Genomic DNA, 9,226 nt, shown 5'->3' with positions numbered 1-9,226 from the left:
AAATTTTGAGAATGCAAATAGATTTATCGCCAAAATTGTTTCGGGTTCAAAGTTTTGACTTAAAAGGTAACAAATGAAAGTTAGAATTTTAAATGTGATTGGGTTTCGAATATATTTTTAAGAACATTTTTAAAAATAGTCAAAAGATTCTGGATTTTGCACATTCAGTATTTTTCCCATGAATATTAAAATTTAAAAAAAAATGACAAACACTTCCGACATGACACCTCCATGTCAGCATTGACTTTTTCATGAATAGTGATCGGAATGTTGTTTGTGAAGCATGTCGTATGAAATTATGCTCAAGTAAAGCAAAACATTCACAAAATTGAACGGGTTAACCTGTTATTTTTTTTGTCAATTAGCAAAGTCGAGAAGCCTCTCAAAATTATCAAAATCTTTTTCATGGTGTAACTCGAAACTATTATTATATGAGAAGTATTCTCTGAAATTGGTTCTAACCAAATTTCTTCCAATTATACATATATGATACTGAGTATAATTTTTCAATAGATTGAGTGTTCTTAGGTATGTTTTTGCACATGCATTATTTTTTATCAATTTATCAAGTTTTTTTTTTAAAAAATCATTTTGTGATATAATACAAGCTAGAGCTAATACAGTTTTCTATATATATTATGTATTGCTTTATTTGTAAACTGATTATTTAGATTTCCCGTGTGTTATACGGGCTCTAAAGCTAGTTAAATTTAAATATAAAAAAATCAAAAATATTAGAATATCAGTGGAGGTTAAGTGACTTCAAATTAACTAAGAAAAATTTTAGTGTAACTAATATAACACTTAAGAGAAACAGAATACTATTTCCTACAAAATACATAAATTTAATAAATTTATCAGTATCTATCTATTTAAATACATACCTATCAAAAAATACTATGAGTCATTCTTTAGTTAATCCTCACCCCTCTATCAAGGCTCTATATTGTTTGATTTGTAATTTGAGGTTTCTCATGTGTTTGATATGAATTCGTGTGTGTGAGTCTTACCAAACTTGAATAGTTTTTAAACGGGTTATAAAATCTCATTTATTTGTAAAACATTTTCGTAATCAAATTCCGCGGGTCATGGGTCTCATCAAACTCGAATAGCCATTAAATGTGTTATAGCGTCTCATTTATTTGTGAAATAACCTCTTAATCATCAAACAATAATTTTCGCAGGTCATGAGTCTCACCAAACCCCGATAGGAAGGCTCTTAAACGTGTTATAACATCTCATTTATTTGTAAAACCATTTTTATCATCAAATCTTAATTTAATTTATCTTCTCTAGATATTCTTCGTTGCCGGTCTATCATCTCTGTCACCGATTAACTTCCGATTGCCACCCACCATCGTCAACCTCCTTTTTCATGCATCAACCACCATCGTCACCCACATCAACCACCCATTTTTCATAAGACAAATATGTGTTTATGTTTGTTTGTTTAAAAAATCAACATGTTCGTGTTTGTTTATGTATGTTCGTTAAAAATCTTAAAAATCTATACATCTCAATTGAAAGAGCCCAAATGTTAAAATTATAATGAACGTAACAAAATAATATATACATATTAAACCAAAACTAAATTACATTAAAAATAAAATAAATTATTACAAAATATAAAATAACAAAACGATTAAATATAAAACCCTAAATAACGTCATACAACACGAGAACTCAAACTAGTTTTTAAATAAACTTGAAATAACAACTTAGCAAAAGAACATGGCGACACGGGGTTACGGGAATGTGGTGCTTTTACTTGTTATAATCGTGAATAACTTTATCATGGTATTTAATAGGAATATAAAAAGGACACGAGAACTTATTATAAGCATTATCTTTACTAATATCACTTTCATATTTATTGTTTAATATTATTTCATGATCTTCGTTTCTTCAATACTGTGAGATGTTTTGCTTGTTTGAAGAAAAAATTTCAAATGAAAAGCATGCACACCTCATCCATTGTTTCATTCCTGTAATTTAAAAAAAAGAATATTATTTTCTAAATGCATTTTACTTTTTCAAAACATCTCACATCTCATAACCCATATCTATGGAAAAATTTCAGGTATTTTCCTTTGAAGAAAAGAAATTCCCGCATTGTCCTTAAAATGGTCAAAATTCAGCAAATGTCCAACAAGATCATTTCAATGGTGAAGAAAGAGAAGGCTAATACTGTCTATTTTCACAACTTCTCTAGATTTGATGGGATTCTCCTGCTAAAACACCTAGTATCCCATCTCAAAGTACTCGTGACACAAATAAAAAATTGAGGTATGGCGCAAAACTACTCATGACTAGTAGTTTGTCCCCCCCCCCCCCCCCCTCCTCTCTCAATCTACTCGTCCCTAGCAATTTAAAGTTACTTGTGGCTACTAGTTTTAATGTCAAACCACTCATAGCTAAGTGTTTTAATGTCAAATTACTCCTCCATAACGTTCTTTATCTAAAAAAGCCCGTCCCTGTTAGCTTGCATCCAAAATGTCATCCCAAGTGGTTAAAAGATATTTATATTTATAAATTAAAAGGCAAATCTTGACTGTGAGAGGAAATCTACTGTAGCAAGAAACTGCAACTCTTGATGCCTAAAGTTGAAGTTCGTAAAGCGATACAACCTTTGATCCACGTAGCATTTTTTATTTTAATCCATGTGTCCTTAATTCCTCTCTTCTTCCACGATTGAGTGTGTATTATATGTTGGGTTTCAACGGTGGTTCGGAACGAAAACGGTTAAATATTTTATACCCGTTTTAGTTAATAATTTCGTTTTGATAATTATTAATCAATATTGATAAACAAATATATATAAACGAACTATATAAAACGCAACGGAATATAAATGATTAACACGAACCAAAAACCGAAACCCTAAACCCGGATCCGATTACAACGTTAAACGAGTACGATTAAACATAAATAATAAACAACCATATACTAGTTTGTCGATATACCTCGGTTATCGAAACCGGGAAGACACCGAGGGCTTAACGAAAGTGCTAGACTTGACACAACAATATCCGACAACAGTTCGGCAGTGGCAGCAGCTCCAGACGGCGGCGCCGGCGGCTAGCGGCGGTTGTACGGCGTCTGTGAAGGTGGCACGACGGAACGGCAAAGGTGGTGGTGCTAGGTGGTGAAGTAACAACAACGAACAGCAGCAGATGACTCTGGTTCAACCACAGCAACCCGAAGACAGCAGCAGCAGGGATGAATATGGTCGGAAAAGAGCTCGCCGGAAAAACGGTTTGGCCAGAATACGGCTGTTGAAGGCTCGTCTAAGAGTAGCTCGATGTTGCGGGTGCAAAGTAGGTGCAGCAGCAACAGTGGCAAACGACACCAAATGATTTGGGTGCCGGAATGGGGTCGCCGGAAAACCGGTTTGGCCGGAAAACGGCGCCGGAATGAAGGTGGCTGCTAGGGTTTGTTGTTTTTAAGGTGTTGTCATTAATAATATCAACTTATACTATATATAGGAACATATTTAGGGTTTAATCAAGTTAAACCAATTGGGCTTGAACCCAATTAACAAAACAAAGCCTTTAACCACCATCCGGTCCATCTAATTGATTGTGTCGGGCCCAATTAACATTTAAGTGGGTTTATATCTCATTACCCCCGCTGTAACTCATACCGGGTCACATTCGGGTCGGTCCGCGTTGACTTGACCCGAACCGACCATTAAATCCAACAGTCTCCCACTTGGACGGATTTGGGTCAAGTATCACAACGCTAACAGCTAGAGGTGTTCTAGCTACACGTAGCTGTCCCCAACCAAATATGACATTTTTAAATCCATAACCAAAATATCTTGGAATACCTTATTGCAAGATAATGAATTTATAGTAATCGTTGTCATCTATCCTTTCAGTATTAGACATTAAATGAACAATGAGACATGGATCAAATCAATCTCATAAAACGTTCAATTATTGTAATTCTCGATATAGAGTCAAAGTGGTCCATTCAAACACACAGTAAGTTTGGGTGAGGCCTCACACTTTACCAGTTTGAATCAACGAGGGCGCCAATATGTCTAACTGTTACATTTTAATGTAAGAGTACAGAATCCCATCTTGACTACATACAACTCCCACTGAACTCCAGAACATTCCCAACCAATGTCTTTATGGCTGGCAGTTACGCAATAGCGGTTGACATGATCAAAGATTATTCCTCGGTAAACGAAAGTTCTAATATGTATCTCAGGTCTAAGGATACAAAATGAGCATACTATTATCAAAACATCTTATGATCAAGATCCATGAAGATGATTTGATGTGAGTTAAATCCAACGTCATTCATAATGAGGTCTGTGAGTTTGGAAGTCAACTGTTTGAGTCCAAAGTCAGAATAGTCTTAATTCAGAATCGTTCCCACGAGTCTGATCGACTACGGATAATTTAGAATACAATATTCACGGATTAAACGTATTAAAATGAACACAGTTTTATTATTCAACGTTTGCATTTAACAATTAAATCAAAAGTGAACAGAGAAGTACAACTGATTAAACGTTCATACATCTAAATACTAAATCAAAATAAATCACCAGCAAGTCTAAGCCCGATAGCATCTACATGCTTGTCTTGAGTTATTAGCTTAGTGAACAAGTCAGCTAGATTTTGATCTGTGTCTACTTTGCTTACTATGATGTCACATTGTTCCAGTATTTCACGTACATAGTGGAACTAAAAATGTTCTTGGCCATGTGATGAATATTGGGCTCTTTGGCTTGAGCAATAGCACCTGTGTTATCACATATCACGTCGATCATTTTCCTAAACTTGGAATTAGATCGAGGTTGGCTATGAATTTCTTCATCCAAGCAGATTATGAGCGAGAAGCATCTCGGTCATTTTGGAAGTTAGCGTCAGTGTAACATCTTACAGTGAGCTCCTTTTTCCACTCCTCCAACCACGCTTATGAGACGTCGGGTCTAGTTCATAATATAGCGTACATGACAGAGCCAATCGCTGAAGCATATGAAATTGCTTGCATATGCTTTGTCTCAATGTCCGTTTCCGGAGATTGCGATTTGCTAATACGGTTCCTTTAGCAATGGAACAACTCCTATCTAGGTGTTGTCCATTGAGAAACGTGTCATGACTTCGCTTATGTATGTACTTTGACTTAGCCCTAGAAGCCGCTTAGATCTATCTCGGTAGATCTCGATTCCCAGAATATAAGCAGCTTCTCCAAGATTTTTCATTGTAAAACAAGATTCCAACCAGTGCTTAACTTCCTTAAGCATAGGAATGTTGTTTCCAATTATCAGTATATCATCCACATACAGCATGAGGAATGATATAGTGCTCCCACTAGCCTTTATGTAAACACAAGGCTCATCTTCATTTTTTGATAAAATCAAACTCTTTGATTATTCTTATCAAAATGTAGATTCCAGCTACGAGATGCATGTTTAAAAATCCAGTTGCTCCCTATTGCCCGACCTTCAGGGGGTAGCTCAATCAAGTTCCAGACTTGATTGTCATGAATAGATTTCATCTCGGCGTTCATGGCTTCACGCCTTTTCTCAGATTCCAGATCCAAGATTGCAGATTTGTAGTTAGTAGGTTGGTGGTTAGACTCGGCTACTAATAAGAGTTCAGGACCATCTAAATGACATTTAGAATTTGGTATGGAAGTCCTACTACTTCTGCAAACACTTGTGTTCATGTCTGATGTATTAGAAACAACAACTTGTTGATCAGACGCTCCAACTTCCTCAGCGGTTGATTGTGGTTCTTGAATTTCTTCAAGAACGACAATGTTATCTCCAGTTCCTCGATCGAGAAATTCTTTCTCGAGAAAGTGGCCTTTCCTCTTGATAGAAATCATATTTGTATCAGGATGAAAGAAGTAATAACCGCTTTGGTAGTAGTATTTGACGAATGCGGGAGGTAAGTTAGTTATACTATCATCGTTCGAACCATGTTTAGCAAGGTTCGATTCCTCCTCTTGCTCACGCTATTATGTTGGGTGTGCCAGGTGGAGTGAGTTGTAAAACGATTCCACACTCTTTTAGATGAGTGATGAACTCTGAGCTGAGATACTCTCCACCTCGATCTGATCGAAGTATCATAATGGTTTTACCAAGTTGGTTTTCCATTTCGTTTTGAAACTCTTTAAACTTTTCAAATGTTTCATGCTTGTGTTTCATAAGATACACATAAGCATATCGACTATAATCATCGATAAAAGAAACGAAGTATCTTTCATGGTTTCTAGGCATGGTTCTGAAAGGTCCACATACATCAGTATGTATGAGTCCTAACAGATCTCTTTCTCGTTCACTTTTATGAGTGAAGGAGTCTTTGGCGAGTTTGTCAGCTAAGCAAGACTCATAATTGTCAAAAGAGTCCGGTCCTGTGGATTCAAGAATCCCTTCGGATTGGAGTCTTTTAACTCTTGCCTTGCTTATGTGGCCAAGTCGGCAATGCCATAGAAATGTATCATTGATGCCAGATCTGATACGTTTTGAAAGATTATATATACGTTATTATTAGTTTGAACATCAATCTAATATATATCATTTTAAGGTTTAGCCTCAAAATAAAAGATATCATTTAAGTAAGTAGAAATAGCCATGCCACTGAAAACGTACTTAAAACCTTGTTCAAACAACAACGAAACTGAAACGATGTTTCTGGTCAAACCAGTAGCATACAAACAATTATTCAAATGAAAAACTAGGCCAGATAGACAAGTAAAATGAAAAACTCCAGTTGCCAGAACTGGTACTCTCTTCTCATCTCCAACGATGAGTTCCATGCTGCCTTTATTCAGTTTCCTCCACTTATCAGGCTCCTGCAAGACATTAACGATGTGGTAACCACATCTGGTATCAAATACCCATGTGTTGCTAGAGACAGTGAAAAGTTTAATAACGTATATATGGAAATACCTCGAGAAGAGCCTTCACCATTGGCTCTCTTCATCTTGATCTCAGCAAGGTACTCGGGAAAGTTTCGCATCCAGTGTCCCATCTGGTTGCATGTGTAGCACTGGCGCTCCTCAAAGGGCGGCGGCGGTGGCTTTGCAACCTTCTTGTCAGTGTTGGTGGCAACCTTGGCAGCAACAGTAACTTTCTTCTTGCCTTTACCCTTATAACCTCGGTTCTTGGGATTAGGCTTCTTGACACCAGCAGATCGAATCATTAGAACTTGATTGGTCCTTGAAGGAATGTTCATCTCAGTCGTCTTGAGCATGTTATGAAGCTCCGGCACTGTCTTCACCCAACCATTCATGTTGAAATTTATTACGAACTGGTCATAAGAGTTGGGGAGATAGTTGAGAATGAAATCAGATGCCATCTCATCGGGCATGGGATAATCAAGTTTCTTGAGCTGATCGATGTGCCCCTTCATCTTGAGAACATGCGCACTGACGGGAGACCCTTCTGCCATCTTGCAACTTATGAGTTGTTTCATGGTGTCGCAACGTTCTTGACGGGCTTGTTTCTGGAACATGCCCTTGAGTTGCTCAAGCATCTCACAGGCACCAAAGTCTTCCAAGCCTTTAGCAAGCTCAGAAGTCATGGTGGCTAGCATAATGCAAGAGACATCAGCCGAGTCAATCTTATGCTTCTCAAGAACTTTTCGAGCAGCGGCTGAGTTGTTTTCAGGCTCAGTTGGAACTGGTCCATCGAGAACATACAGGCGCTTTGCCATGGTGAGAACAAGTCTCAAGTTGCGGTGCCATTTGATGAAGTTGGTACCGTTCAGTTTATCCTTCTCAAGGATAGTCTAAAGGGCGTAGGGTGAGTTTTCGTTTGACGACATCTGATTAATTAAGCAAAAGTAAATTTAATTAGTATTTTCGACGTTGTAGTCCTATTATTAATGACCCAATAACATTAATTAATAAGGAGTATGAGAATCTGGCTTCCAGTTATTAAAGGCAGCTGTAGCACACAACATTAATAAGTGGTTAGGCAGACTGACAACGATTTTTAATTGTGAATAGAGCACAACTCTCGGTTATGAGGCCTATAGAGACAACGATTGTCTGTATAGATACGTTTAGCCTCATCTTTGCCCACTTTAAGTCTCTAGACAGCTTTAGCACGTAACAAGAGAGTAAAGTAATAGTTGTCCTAGTACCGTGGGATATGTCAACGAAGCTTTCACCTTGATGGGATAGGCTAGAAAACAAGTGCGGTGCTCTAACTCCAAACACTCGAAATTTTGCATTATGCCTCAAGTGTGACTTGTAGTAGGATTGGCATAAACTATTGGTTGTAAATTGGGATTAATTTTAAAATTACCAAATAGAGTAAAAGTCAAATTTTACTGTATTTATTATCGGGACGAATTGATGAACCCTTTCATCTCTCGGGACACTTAGTTTTAAATAACCTATTAAAAACTAAGTTTGTTGCGATATGACTAACCAATTTTAAGTTAATAGAAAGTCTATTAAGTTATTAGTTTTGGAAATCAAAACGTTTTTAATTTGCAAAACATAATTGGTTAATAAAATGTTTATTTTCAAATTTATTTGGTATTAGGTCGGTGGTATTATAATCCTATTATAAACATTCCAAGCAACCACAATAGCAAATAAAAAATATGTAAATCCTTATGGCCAAAAGGTGATCGGTCTCGCTAGAGCCAATTAGGGAGACCGATCGGGTCAAGGGGTTCACAACACAAAACAACCACAAGGATGGACTTCTTCGTGCATCCCGTTATCTTGCCCGAACTCCCACTAACTCCAATAAATCCTTAAGCTCGTCCTTGGTTATCTTCACGTCTTCTTTATTACAAATTTATAAACTAACAATTATTTGCTCTATTACAAATTTGAACCGTCTTTATGGCCAAAAGAAAAGAGAAAATTAAATAATAACCGTTTACAACTTTTGAACCATCCATATGGCCAAAAACAAGCTCAACAACCAAACAAACATAGGTCGGGGCCGGATTTACATATTCAAAATAAATAAAATTTCGGGTCGTTTTGACTTGGTCAAATAAAATAAACAAAACTTTGACCAAATTTAAAATCACCCGAAAATAAATCTAGATCAAAACTTTAAACGATTTAAAGTTTAAGATGTAGATCCGGTTTTAAACGAACCGGAATCGACTCGTACGTTGTAACCGCGGCTCTGATACCACAGTTGGGTTTCAACGGTGGTTCGGAACGAAAAAGGTTAAATATTTTATACCCGTTTTAGTTAATAATTTCGTTTCGATAATTATTAATCAAT

The sequence above is a fragment of the Bidens hawaiensis genome, unplaced genomic scaffold, assembly GCF_021521415.1.
Source record: "Bidens hawaiensis isolate Kalapana, Puna unplaced genomic scaffold, B.hawaiensis_p1.1 tig00018741_1, whole genome shotgun sequence".
Classification (NCBI taxonomy): domain Eukaryota; kingdom Viridiplantae; phylum Streptophyta; class Magnoliopsida; order Asterales; family Asteraceae; genus Bidens; species Bidens hawaiensis.
This window is presented reverse-complemented; position numbering follows the sequence as displayed.